Source organism: Elephas maximus, chromosome X (genome assembly GCF_024166365.1).
Source record: "Elephas maximus indicus isolate mEleMax1 chromosome X, mEleMax1 primary haplotype, whole genome shotgun sequence".
Classification (NCBI taxonomy): domain Eukaryota; kingdom Metazoa; phylum Chordata; class Mammalia; order Proboscidea; family Elephantidae; genus Elephas; species Elephas maximus.
This window is the reverse complement of record NC_064846.1, coordinates 85,506,724-85,520,952: the sequence shown is the minus strand read 5'-3', so window position 1 is coordinate 85,520,952 and position 14,229 is coordinate 85,506,724. Positions and strand designations below refer to the sequence as shown.

At 36.2% G+C, this 14,229-nt stretch overlaps 1 protein-coding gene across 2 annotated transcripts in view; it reads left to right on the top strand.

Annotated features, from left to right (window-relative positions):
* Positions 1–14,229, top strand: part of LOC126069055 (transmembrane protein 182-like) — a 413,220-nt gene that overhangs the window by 199,599 nt on the left and 199,392 nt on the right. The window contains exon 8 of one of the 2 annotated variants that reach the window (XR_007515820.1): positions 12,463–12,533. The gene's annotated coding sequence lies outside the window, so the exon portion shown is untranslated. Of the gene's footprint in view, positions 1–12,462; positions 12,534–12,553; positions 12,608–14,229 lie in introns of those variants that run through there. The other variant, XM_049871970.1, reaches the window with a different exon arrangement.

The window sequence follows — 14,229 nt, the reverse complement described above, 5'->3', positions numbered from 1 at the left end:
ACTATGCACTGTGTGGATCATAACAAATTATGGATAACATTGCAAAGAATGGGGATTTCAGAACACCTGATTCTGCTTATGAGGAAACTTTACATAGATCAAGAGGCTGTTGTTCGGATGGAAGAAGGGGATACTGCGTGGTTTAAATTCAGGAAAGGTGTGTGTCAGGGTTGTGTTCCATCACCATAAATATTCAGTCTGTATGCTGAGAAAATAAGCCGAGAAGCCGGACTATATAAAGAAGAACAGGGTATCAGGATTGAAGGAAGACTCGCTAACAACCTGCGTTATTCAGATTACACAATCTTGCTTGCTGAAAGTGAAGAGTACTTGAAGCACTTACTAATGAAGATCAAAGACCACAGCCTTCAGTATGGATTACACCTCAACATAAAGAAAATAAAAATCTTCACAACTGGACCAATAAGCAACATCATGATAAACGGAGAAAAGATTGAAGCTGTCAAGGATTTCATTTTACTTGGATCCACAATCAACAGCCATGGAAGCAGCAGTCAAGAAATCAAAAGACGCATCGCATTGGACAAATCTGCTGCAAAAGACCTCTTTAAAGTGTTGAAAAGCAAAGATGTCACCTTGAAGACATATGTGCGCCTGACCCAAGCCATGGCATTTTCAATTGCATCACATGCATGTGAAAGCTGGACAATGAATAAGGAAGACTGAAGAAGAATTGACGTCTTTGAATTGTGAGAATAATTGATGCCCTTGAATTGTGTTGTTGGCGAAAAATATTGATGTACCGTGGACTGCCAAAAGAATGAACGTATCTGTCTTAGAAGAAGTACAACCAGAATGATTCTTAGAAGCAAGGATGGCGAGACTGTGTCTTATATACTTTGGAGATGTTGTCAGGAGGGATCAGTCCCTGGAGAAGGACATCATGCTTGGTAAAGTACAGGGTCAGCGGAAAAGAAGACCCTCAATGAAATAGATTGACACAGTGGCTGCAACAATGGGCTCACACATAACAAGGATTTTGAGCGTGGTGCAGGACCAGGCAGTGTTTCATTCTGTGGTACACAGGGTCACTATGAGTTGGGACCGACTCTATGGCACCAAAAAACCAGAGCAGTAACAGTAGCTGATAAATAAGGATATTCTCATTCCTTAGTCTCACACAGGATCAGTAATAAGCAGATCTGTAACATCATCATCTTGTCAGTAAGTGATTACCTGAAGCAATTTACCTAACTTAGCCAAATAAACTTGGCCTGAAAAATTCTGACTTTCAAGTTTAGCCAAAATGATAATTTGACTCAAAAAATGAGTATACTGTCACTAGCTTTAAGTTCGGGAAATTTTAATGCAGCATAAAGATTATTGCGAACTTTTTTTTTTATTATTTATATATGTTTACTAATTCTGGTGGAGCCCTGGTGGCTCAGTGGTTAAGAGCTCGGCTGCTAATCAAAGGGTTGGCAGTTTGAATCCACCAGCTGCTCCTTGGAAAACCTATGGGGCAGTTCTACTCTGTCCTATAGGGTCACTATCAGTCAGAATTCACTAGATAGCAACAGGTTTTTTTTTTTTTTGGAGTCATTGTGGTAGCCACTTAAATGTTTAATAGTTAAAAATTTTCATAAAAATAATAACATATATATTTATACTGCAAACAAAGTGCATGGGCTGCGAACGAAAAGGATGGAGGTTCAAGTCCACCCAGAGGTGCTTTGGAAGGAAGGCCTGGCAATCTACTTCTGACAAATTAGCCATCTAAAACCTCATGGTGCACTTTTATACTGTGACACACATGGTGTTGCCACGAGTTAGAATGGACTTGATGGCAACTGGTGATGGTGATAGTGATATTTTAATATGTGGCTTTGGAAGGTTGTATTCCAAAGTGTTAACAACGGTTTTCCCTGAATAAGTGGGAATATGGATGTTATTTATGTTTTTCCTTTGATTATTCATATTTTTCTCTAAGATCTTCCTCTGCTTTTATAGTATATAAAATAGAATTAAAAGCACTAAAGAGATCTAAACAATTTTTGGAATACTTGGGTGATGCAAACAGTTGACATGCTCAGCTGCTAACTGAAAGGTTGGAGGTTTGAGTCCACCCAGAGGTGCCTTGGAAAAAAGGCCTAGCAATCTAATTCTGAAAATTCGGCCACTGAAAACCCTATGAAACATAGTTTTACTCCGTCACACATGCAGTTGTTATAAGTTGGAATCAACTCAATTACAGCTGGTTAAAATTTTTTTGGAAAAGAAAATTAAAAGATTTGGAATTTTGGGTAGATTTGTTGTTGTGAGTTGCCCTCGGGTCTATTCTGACTCATGACGATCTCATGTATACAGAGTAAAACTGCATTCCACATGGTTTTCAGCGCTGTGACTTTTCAGAAGTAGATCGCCAGGCCTTACTTCCGAGGTGTAAGAGAGGGTTTGCATTCCCAACCAAAAGGCAATTAACCCAGGGGCTCCTGCGTAGAATTGGCTTTTATTTATTTTAAGTTTGCCATGCCTACTTTAATAGTTTTGTGGTATTTTAATTTTCTGGCACCATGTAAAATATTTAAATTGAATTAAAAAGTTTTTAAATATAGAAAAATGGATAAAAATGCTTAATCGTATATAAAGGACTGCGAGACTAACCCCTATGATACCCCAAATCACCATATACTAAAAGGAAGAGGGTGTGAGATTTTTTTTCCACCAAACAAGTTTTGGCTAAATCGTCTATTGGGCAGCTTACTTTCAGCTCAAATTTTGTGTAAGGATTTCTATTTTCAGCTGACCTCTCAAAGAACCTTGAGTTCACTTTCTGGTCCTGAAGTAAATTACCTAATTCATTCACAATTAGATGTCGAAGACTTAATGCATATTGAAAGGGGAGAGAAAAGTAGCATACGACTAAGAGGAAGGAAGGACTTATCACTAGGGATGAGATCTCTGGGACAAAGATTTCTCTTGTGTCCTTCAGATTGTACCAGTACAAAGACCAGTACATGACCAAGTACTTCTCTCATAGTTAAGACTAGCATTTGAGACTATAGACAGGAGTGTGTAATGAAAAAAGCTTTAGCTGAGACTTGGCTCTCAGAACACCTAGACTCCGAGAAGCAGGAGAAAAACCACTTTTCTTCAAAGCCTTGAATTATCTGGAAGCCTGGCTCATCAACTAACACGGGTCAAAATACTTAGCTTTTAGTTCACTAGCTTGGATCAGATCAGTGGTATTTATAAGACAGAAGAGAAAATTTATAAATACTTTTTCTTTTTTTGCCGAATGTCCCAAGGAACCAACATGGGCCTAAGGAAGGAAATTGCATGGCTTTCATCCTAAAAAATTGAGAACGGTAAAAACAAAAACTAAAACACAACCAGAATAAAACATAACTATTTAAAGAAAACTCCCTGAAAATGATTTTATGAAATAAACCTTTTAATGGTTTAGTTTAGGCTTTTACATTATTCCTCACAAATCCTTAGAATCCCAATCTACTTTAACACGGATTTATTACAACACATTTGTAATTTTTTTTCTTCCTGTTGATTAATTACTTAGCTATTCTTATTGGAAAATTCAGGTGTCCTTTTGCTGACATTCTTTGTGAGCAAACGCTAAGCAAATGCAGCCACCAGAAAGGGCCAGTTGACTGAGGGGAGCAATCTGCATCTCCCTTTCTTTTCCTGCTCCCAGAGTTTTACAGAAAGAAGCTCTTTCTTCATTGAAGCAACCACAGTTATCCTTTCTTCTGTTTTTGTACAGATAATCAAATTATTAAAGTAGTATAATTTGATATCTCCACTTATGTGGAAATGAATGGGCTGACATACTTGAGCGTAAGGATCTTGCACTTGAAGCGGTTGAGATTTCGGAGAGACAATTATAGCATGTGAAATAGCCTCTACCATAATTCTAACTGGATATTTACAAAAGCTGAGACAGGATTTATTTTTCAATCAGTAGAAGAATGCGAGGATGTGTCATTCATTCAGGTTAACACTAACAGCTTTAAAACGCATGCTGCATTTAAAGTTAAGATTGGGGTTGAGGGCAGAGGGGTAAATAAAATGCTTTAGGATTTAAATTCTAAGACACCGTTTCTCTTAAATTACCTCTTTGGCCTGTGCATCTCACCATTTTTGTTAATTGCCAATTTCCCACACTTCAGTTATGTAAAGGTATTTAAAGAATCTTAGAAAAAATACTTAAAAACCTATTCAGTAACCAAATGAGATAGTATTTGAAATTTTGGCTAAAATTTCCGGTTAGATATGAGAGTGAATGTTTGTGTGCGTGCGTGTGTGTATGATGTGGTCAGGGGTAAGAATGTTAGGAGATGGGCATTTGACAGACTTTCCTCTAATAAAATATTTCTCTAGAAAGGGTGAGGTAATTTCTTAGGCATTGATTTTGTTTGTTTTGGGGTAAATTGCTCTGATTAATATTCAATATTTATTTTCTTCTCATTTTAAAATGAATTGTATTAAGCCAGCTTAAAATAAAATTACTTCCTTATCTAGACAGTAACTGACCTTCACTTTAATATACGTGTTAGGTAGTAAAATGATCAAAATGCAAAGTCATTTTAAAGAACTAACTTCTAATTCCTACGTCTTTTAGAATTATTAACGTCGCAATAGCCTACAGATGGCTGAGGGGAGCAATCTGCTCTCCTGTTTTCAATAACACTCATATTCTGCTTTTATTTTACATTTCCTCCAAGTATTGAAGTGCATCTTACTCACAGATACTTAATCGTTTTGCATTTACATTTATTTTCCCCATTGTTTCAAATAATGTTATCCAGGTTAAGACATTGGTCAGGGAGTTTTGGATGGGACTTAGATATTTGGGGATGTTGTTGGATGATTGCAATTGAAGACAAATTGTACAATAAAGCACCTCTCATGTCATTCCAACACCATCTAGTGGCTAAAATATTTGCAGACACTTTCGTTTTGTTTAAAAATTAAGACCCATTGCCCCCCCCCCAAAAAAAAATCCAGTATTATATTTTACTTATCATCGTCGTGATGTTTTTTGGTGAGATGAATGTCTGGTCCACCATCAGTAGACCATGTCTTTTGAAAAATTTTTTGAGACATAGTTAAGAAAGTTTAGTACTCATTCGGCCATTTTTTTTCCCTTGAGTGGTCTTGAAGGGGGAAAAGGACTGGAGTCGGAGTTGGAAGGGAAGACCTAACCATAAAGTCACTACTAACTAGCCTTCTTATCTTGGGCATGTTGCAGAGGATACAGAAGATATCTCTCAGGGTTATTTTGCTATAAAGATGGAATAAAAATGTAATTTCTAAAGCAATTTACATTTATAAGGCATTATTGACATTGAAGAAACTTATCTTCACATACTGTCTCCATTTCTTCACTTCCATTTAACTACAATCTGGATACTGCCATCAACATTCCAACAAAATTGTTCTTGCCAAAGTTTCCACTGACCTCCATGTTGCCAAATTAGGATATTTTCTTTTGTCCTAATATTATGCAAATTATCAGCAGAGTTTCACGCAGTGGACTACTTCCTTTTTCTTGAAATATATATATATGTTTTATTTTTTTCTTGACATCACACCCTCTTGGTTTTTCTGCTTCTCTAGGCACTTCTCAGTCTCCTTTGCATGGTGAGCCTCCTCTACTGGGCTTTTAAAGGTGGGAGTTCTCCACAAGTAGGTCCTGAACATTCTATTCTCTTTACACTTTTTCATTTGGTGATCATATCCATCCTCATGTTTCCAAATGAAATATATATTGATTTATTGATTGCTTCAACCAGCCTATCTCTAGTCCAGACATCTACTGTGAGGTCCATATGTGTATATTCAACTACCACTTCACACCTCCACTTGAGTGTCTCACAGGGACATCATAACATGTGCACAAAGGACAAAATCTGATCCTCATCCATTCTTCCCTCATCTCATTAAATGGCATGAATATCTGATGCCCACTTACTAAAACAGAAATGTATGATGCATCTTTGATTCCTTTCTGTTTTTTAACCCTCACATCAAGTCTCATGGTTTCTATCTCCAAAATACATCTCCAACCTGTGTTCTTGGTTTTTAAAAAAACGGTTCCGTGAATAAAGAATTTTATTAATAATCCACACTAGAATCATTGATCTATGATTGGCCCATATTTATTTGTTTGTTAGTTTGAATATGCTTAACATCTGTGAGCCCACCACTCAACCCGAGAAATAGAAAGTTGACAGTAATCTGTATAATGCTCCCAGATCCTATTCCCCTGCCTCCCACTCTTCCCAGTAACTAATATCCTGAATGTATCATTTATCATTGTTTTGCCGTTTTTAAAATTGGTTTTTGAAAGTACACTATACACACAAAGGCACATACACCTACACAGTACATTGATTGGTTTAATTGTTTTGAAATTTATAAAAATATGTATGTACGTATGTATGTATGTGTGTGTGTTTCATATAGTCTTCTGGACTTTTTTGGTGCCAACATTATATTATTAATATTCACCCATATTCTTATGAATAATTTAGTTCATTTGCTTTCAATACTCTAATATTGCACTGTATTATTAACCCCGTTGCTGTTGAGACAATTTGACTCTTACCGAGCCTATAGGACAGGGTAGGCTGTGCCATAGGGTTTCCGAGGAGCAGCTGGTGGATTCTAACTGCCGACCTCTTGGTTAGCAACCATAGCACTTAACCACTGTGCCACCAGGGTTCTCTTGTATTATTATACACCAATTTATATATCCACTTAAATTCAATTGTTATATTTTTCTTTCTTAGATTTTTTTTTTCTTTTACAAAGGGCGTTGATATGAACATACTTTTACGTTTCTCCTGAGGGAATCCTTGTGCTATCCTCCATTCCTAATGTCATCATCTTAGTCTAAGATACTGTCATCTCTTTTCTGAACTATTACAATAAGTGCCTTGAAGTTTTCCCCTGCTTTTCTTTCCTCTTTCAGTCTATTGTCCCCACAGGAGCAAAAATCAATTCTTTTAAAAACACATTACTTACTTTTCTAAAATAATTCTACTGCTTTTTTTTTTTAACCTTTAATAAAATTCAAAATTCTTAGCATGGCTATAAATTAGGACCAATATAGCTCATGTCTTCCTTTGAGATCACATCTTTTTGGACCACTCTACCTCTCTTGTTCACTATATACAGACAACCTCCTTTCACTTCCTCAGACATGACAAACCTTTTCCTATCTTGGGGGTTTCAAACATGTCATTCTTTCTACCTAGAACATCTTGCCTTTGTCCTTGCATGTCTTATTTATGCTTGTCTTTTAAGTCTCAGCTAATATATCAACTCCTCCTATCCCAGGTCACTTTTTGTTATGCATCACGTTACCCTGTTGTTTTTTTCCCCCTTCATAGCACTTATCACTAATTATATTTGTTTATTTTTTTCAGCATTTGTGTGATGTCTGTGTCCTCTACTAAACTGTAAGTTCCACGAATGCAGGCTATATGTATGATTTATTCACCACTTTACCAAGACATCGTACTTGGTAGAGAGTCAGCGAAAAACAGGAACACCCTGAATGGAATGGACTGACACAGTGGCTGCAACAATGGGCTCAAACATAGCAATAATTCTGAAGATGTCACAGGACGGGACAGTGTTCTGTTCTGTTGTACATAGGGTTGCTATGAGTCAGAACCAACTAGACGGCAGGCACCTAACAAGATTCACCACTATGAACTCAGTGTCTAGCACAGTGCCTGACTTCAATGAAAAGTGCAATAAATATCTGTGAAATAAAGAAAAAATGGAAAAAGTAGTTAATTTGGAGTAGGGATATAAATTATGAATATGTACATTAGCACAACTATGAAATATTTGTCTTTCTATGACTTTGATTTCACAAATACTACATTTAACCAGATATACTAGTGACTAGCTGGATTCTACCATACAGAATAAATTTTGGCTCTTAGCTGCATTTTACATCTTCAATGGACAGAATATAATAGTACCAAATATATAAAATGGGTTGTATGAGGAGATGTCGCTGAGTAGGGTTGGTTTGACATCTCTGTGTTTAGAAGCCTTAATTTTGATCTATCCCTGGTAGACTGAATGGAATGAATTAATGTAAGTGAAGATGGAGAGTAGAGTGGATGGGTTTAAACATGCAAATATAGACTCAGCCTTTTAAAAGACCAGGTCATTAGTCAGACCTGCTCACACTGGGAAGCTTTTTGCCTGTGATAAGCACTGTTAAAAGGATGTGGTTCTATTCCATGAAAGCGTTGTATGATAATTTTTGAAATGTCAGAATGAATTTAGTGGAATTTCACAACTCAAATGTCACCTAAAAAAGCGAGAATTACATGAAATTACTTACGGAAACAGTTTGAAAAGGAAGATCTACTGACTGTGGGCAATTCAGATGCATTTACAAAAAATTGCATAGTCCCAAATCAGAAAGGAAGCTCTTGAGGCAGCGTGCTCTTTTAGTGTGTTAAAGAAACCCATGTCACAGTAAGGCATTTCTGTCATTTAAAGGAGCTGAAGAGCTGATGAGGAGCTAGGACGTCCCTGAGTTTCTTGTAAGTTTTAACCTTTATATTAATGGAAATTATTACCTGCTTCTCTCCACATTTCTGAATTAAGTAGAAAATAACTTTATGGGGATGCATTTTCAAAGTGCTTTGAAAATGACTTAGTAGTGTGGAAGCTCATTTGAAAGCAATAAGTTTTGCTGTCTGTTTTCAGCCATTTTCCATATGTCCACATCAGGTTTTTGACCTTGGTTGATAGCTTTCTTCTTTAAAGACCACTAAAGCAAATCTCAATTCCTTCTCTTAATTCAGCCATATTTTGATTTAAAAAAAACAAAACAAAACTTAATATTTTGGACACATTCTAATTCTTCAATTTATTTCTCTATTTCTTGTACTTTTTTCTCTTATTCTTGCTCTGTCCTCTCTTTTGATGGAGGTGAAGAAACATACTTCACTTAGACTTGCAGTTAGTTTATTTAATGGTATTGTTAAATATGCATTCAAAGTTTATAATATGGGTGTTCCCTTACTATATTCCCACCTTGGGGTACTGGCCTAAAAAAAACAGGTAAAATCATGTATAAAGTGAATTTAGGCTATGTAGTCAGTTAATCTCTTTAATTAAAACCAAAAAAATCCAGTGCCGTCGAGTTGATTCCAACTCATAGTGACCCTATAGGACAGAGTAGAACTGTCCCATAGAGTTTCCAAGGAGCGCCTAGCAGATTTGAACTGCTGACCCTTTGGTTAGCAGCTGTAGCACTTAACCACTATGCCACCAAGGTTTCCCTGTTTAATTAAGGATTTAGGAAACAATATAATTTTTTTTTACATTAGGACTCTGAGAATGACACACAAAGGCAGTCAAATTTCTCTAATAGTTATGCAATATGTAGAATTCATTACTTCCATGACTCTTCTTGCTTTGAATTAAGAGGCTCTAACTCAAGGAAAAGAACCCTGGTGGAGCAGTGATTAAGCGCCCAGCTGCTACCTGAAAGGTCAGTGGTTTGAACCCACCATCCGATCTGCAGGAGAAAGATGTGGCAGTCTGCTTCCGTAAAGATTTAAGCCTCGTAAACCCTATGGGACAGTTCTACTTTGTCCTATTGGACCACTATGAGTCAGAATCAACTCAATGGCAACGGGTTTGGTATTGGTTTAGCCCAAGGAAAGAGTCAGAGCGTGTGGACATGGTACGGTAGAAATAGCAGTCATTTGGTAGGTAGGATCTGTTCTTGCAGCCTTTTCCCTCTTCCTAGGATGAGTGTAATTCAGATGAGACTTGTAGAACTCTGATCTAAAGGCCAGGTTAGAGGATTAATACTCAATCTTGAGAAGAAATGGTGGCCAATCAGTGCTTTCCATAGCCAATTTTTCAGTTTTAAGTAGATGACACAATTGCATGACACTTTTCAAAGTGATTTCACATCTATTATCTCACTTTCTCGTTCATATTACCTACATTAATATTGTTGATGTATTCAGATACTTATTGAGCAACTACTATATGCCAGATAGCAGGCAGAATGCTTGGGATATAGCAGCAGACATAGAAAACACTGATTTTGGATTCTCTAAGCTTATGAACTTATTAGTATAATTATTTTTAAATGTAAAATGCAAAACTTCTCACACTTTTGACTTTATCTCCTCTTACTATTATTAGCAAAACTGGCAATGTGTTCATTTTAAAGAAGATCAAAATAATCACATTCAAAAACATATTAGAGGTGCCTCTCAGCACAAGATTCTGAGAAGAAAATTCAAAGTGCTCATTTCTTCCACTCCCAGAGAACACTTGACAACTTAATGGCTCTGCCAAAATTAATGTTTTATTTTAATTGTTTTGACCACTGATTACTTTAAGGACATTCTTTGAACTTCAAATGTGATTTCTCATTCTTGATTATGATATAATAGAAAAGCATGGATTTGGAATTAGCCGATCTAAGCTTGAATCATAGCTTTGTAAAAGTTACTGTATTAAGATATCTCTTAATTTGTTTTCAATTTTCTTATCTTTAAAATGAGGAGTTTCTTAATGAGGTCACTATTGGTCTTTTGGGGCAGGATACTTGTTTGTTGTTTAGCATCCCTGACCCCTGCCCACTAAATGCTAGTAGTAAACCCCAGTTATCGTAATAACCAAAAAATGCCCTCCCACAATATATCAAAATATTGTTTAAGGGATCAGAAGAGATGAGAACCATCTTATCATTTTGGATTTCATTCAGCCTTAAAATTCTTATAATCTAAGGAAAGGGAAATCTTTAAGGAGCAATTTGGCTTAGAATAACTAGCCACGAAATCTCCCTTAGCTTCCCAATCTTCCTGCATCTGCTCCTTCTTCCCCCCCCCCACAATAGAGATGGGCTTTCCTATCTCAATCTATTTCTTGCACTTGTGCTCTGTAACCCATTCCTTTCTTGTCTTGCATCATCAATTATTTCTTTTCTTCCATGTATTATCACACTCCTCGCATGCACTGGATTCTTCCCATCAGCTGTATACAGGCTGAAATCTCTATTTAAAACACACACACACACACACGGGCACGCACACACAGAAACCCAAATTAACTAAAATAAAATAAACCTCATTGCCTTTGATGCATCCTTTCTCTCACTAAGGTCACTAATGGGCTTTCTGCATCCTTCTTTACTTGCACAGCGTTCCAAATGGTTCAAACTCTCACCTTCTTTGAAATATTCTCTTTTCTGGTGTTCTGTGATAACCCACTTCTTGATTTTCCTCTTGCCTTTCTGATCCCTCTTTGTTTCCTTCACAGGTTTGTTCTTACTGCTACATCATTAAATGCTGGAGTCCCTCATGAATTGGTTCTAAACTCTTTCCTCTTCTCATTCTTAAATTTTTCCCTGATGACGTCATCCATATCCACACATGACTTTATTTAGCAACTACACATATGAGTTAAAATTTTTATCTTTTATCTGGAATGCAGATCTTTCTGCATTCTAGAACATATGATCAACTGCCTCCCTGACATCCTCACTTGGCTATCTCATAGGCATGTCAATAATTTTATGGCTAAAATAGAGCTTTTTATTTTCTCTGCTGAACCCTTGGTCTATCTCATCCAGGTTAGTATCACCACTGACTAACATTTTGTTCAAACCTGAACTCTTGGAGTTATCCTTTATACCTCCCTCTCCATCATAATACTCTACCTCCATGTCTATTTGGTTATTAAGTCCATTTCTCTTCATCTCTGCCATCACTCTAGTCTAAGCTAGTCTTCTACTTGGACTACTAAAATTGTCTCCTAAATATTTTTCTCATATCCATTATGGCTCATTTTCAATCCTTTTATAACAGCGCAGCCAGATGGTTGTTTTGAAGAATAAATCTGGTCAAGTCATTTCAATGGCCTCTCATTAGATTTAGAAGAAAGTAAAAAATAGTCAGCATGGACTGAAAAACTTTGCATGGTCTAAACCCAAATTCTCTCTCTAGTCTTAATAATATGACCCCCACCTGCACTCTACAACCCAACTACCCAGGGTTTTCAGTTTCTCTAATGTGCCCTGCCTTCTTCTATCATGGGGGCCTTACCAACATAATCCTTTAGCCTGGAATGGTTCTTTCCTCTTTATTTAACTAATTTTTGCTCATACTTCAGATCTTAGCTCAGGTGTCACTTTCTTAGAGAAAATTTTCTTACCTTTTGATTTAAAATGTTTCATTTTCTCATAAAACTTGCTTCTTTTCCTTCAGAACACTTATCACAATTTGTAGTTGTTTGTTCATTAATGTAATAATTTGATTAATGAGTCTCTGCTCCAGACATTACACTGTATTGCCAACTCCATAAAGCTACGGACCCTTTCTACTTTAGCTCCCTGTTGTAACTCCAGAGCCTAATAGAGAATATGATACATAGTAAATATATGTTCAAAAATATATTTAGACATATTTTTCTCTTTTTCAGTTCTTTGATCATTTTCTGGCCGGCATAGAAGATATATCATGACGCTGAGAACAATATTACTGGAAAGACAAGTGAGGATTTGCCAGAAGTATGCCTGTGTACATGTGTAGAAAAAAGAAAAAGAAAATGAGTCTGTTTTCTTTCTGTATGTTTCCCTTGGGAATAGTTGAACTTTATTAATCCACATGTCATAAGAAACATAACAGCTAAAAACAAAGACAGAGATCTTTCTTTTTCTTTTCCTTGCCATGAGAGACATGACCGACATGAAATTCGGACTACAAAATTCAACAGTGTGCCATAAAATTCTCAGGCTATTGTTTTCTTTCAGGAATATTATACACAGTTCGAGAGAAAGAGACTTTACATCATATCATGTCACTATCCTAATTAGAACTTTGTAATATCTTAACATTTAAAAAAAATCCAAAGTCTTTACCTTGGTTTACAAAGCCCCATATCATCTGCTTACTGCTTAGCTTTCTTCATCTCATACTAGATTGTCTCTGACTTTTACTACAATGAAGTCATCCTGTCTTTCTTTCTATTTCTTCAACACATTAAGTTAAGCACATTTCCACCTTAGAGTCTTTCCATGATGTTCCCTCTGCCTGGAATGGTTTTGTACCTGATTTTTGCATGCCTAGTACCTTCTTGTAATTCAAGTATTAGCTTAAATGTCTTCCCCTCAGAGAGTTCTTCCTTCACTACTCAGTTATTCTCTATCACTGTACTGTAATTCTCTGAATGAAGCATCAGTCTTTTATCTTGTTTATTAAATAATATGCTTATTGTGTATCTCTCTCCCACTAAAACATAAGCTGCATGAGGACAAAGGCCTTGTCTGCCTTGTCTTGTTAAATTCCATAATCCCTGCACATATTAGAGTATCTTCCACATAATAGGAACTTAATAAATATTTTTGAATGAATAAATGAATGAATTATAAAATTCAAAATTTTTGAATTATTTTTAATTATGAGCTACTCCTAAGTGCCCTGGTAGCAATGCATATTAAAATTTGCTGCTTTAGCTTAGATTCCTGGCAAGAACTGTATAAAATACCAGGTTTAGTTTTAGCAGCAAACACCTGGGACAAGTGCTGTGCTTGATGCTTTATAGGCATCACTTTATGTCACTTTATAGGAGAGGTGTCTTCTAAAATGAAGGTAAGGTCAGGGAACCAACAGAAATTAGACAGTAGCCTCTCTAAAAGCAAGTTTATTTTAAACTCTGATAAATAAAGACTAGATTCCTTCAGCCTTCTTATAAATGCAAAAGTTCTAACAAAATTAGATATATTCCACATGTTTGATTTGGATGTTTGCTTTCGATCACAAGGAAAGGATATAAACCATAAATGGTGAATTATACTCATTGCTTTGCCTTTCCTGAAAAGTCAAACAACCAAACAACGAAATATATTTATAATAAACAGTTTGAGATAGTTACGCAGCTTTCTGTCTATGTTCCATGTGGTTTTATACAGTGATGTTTTTGTCTGTGAAAGAGCTACGTAGCCTTAGAGAACTTTACAGTTGCAAAAATTTAGGTAATTTCCTTTTCTTTGCCCATACTTTCATCCTTTCTACGTAAACATCTCCCTCCTCTAACATAACATCTCTACCAAGCCCGATAAATTTCTGGGTTCAATTTTTCCGTAGATGAAAGTGGCTATTATAACATTTTACACCGTTTTTTGTTTCTTTTGGGCCCCAAACTACCACCTATTATCTTCCTAAGCACATTTCAGGTTGAAAGCTTGAA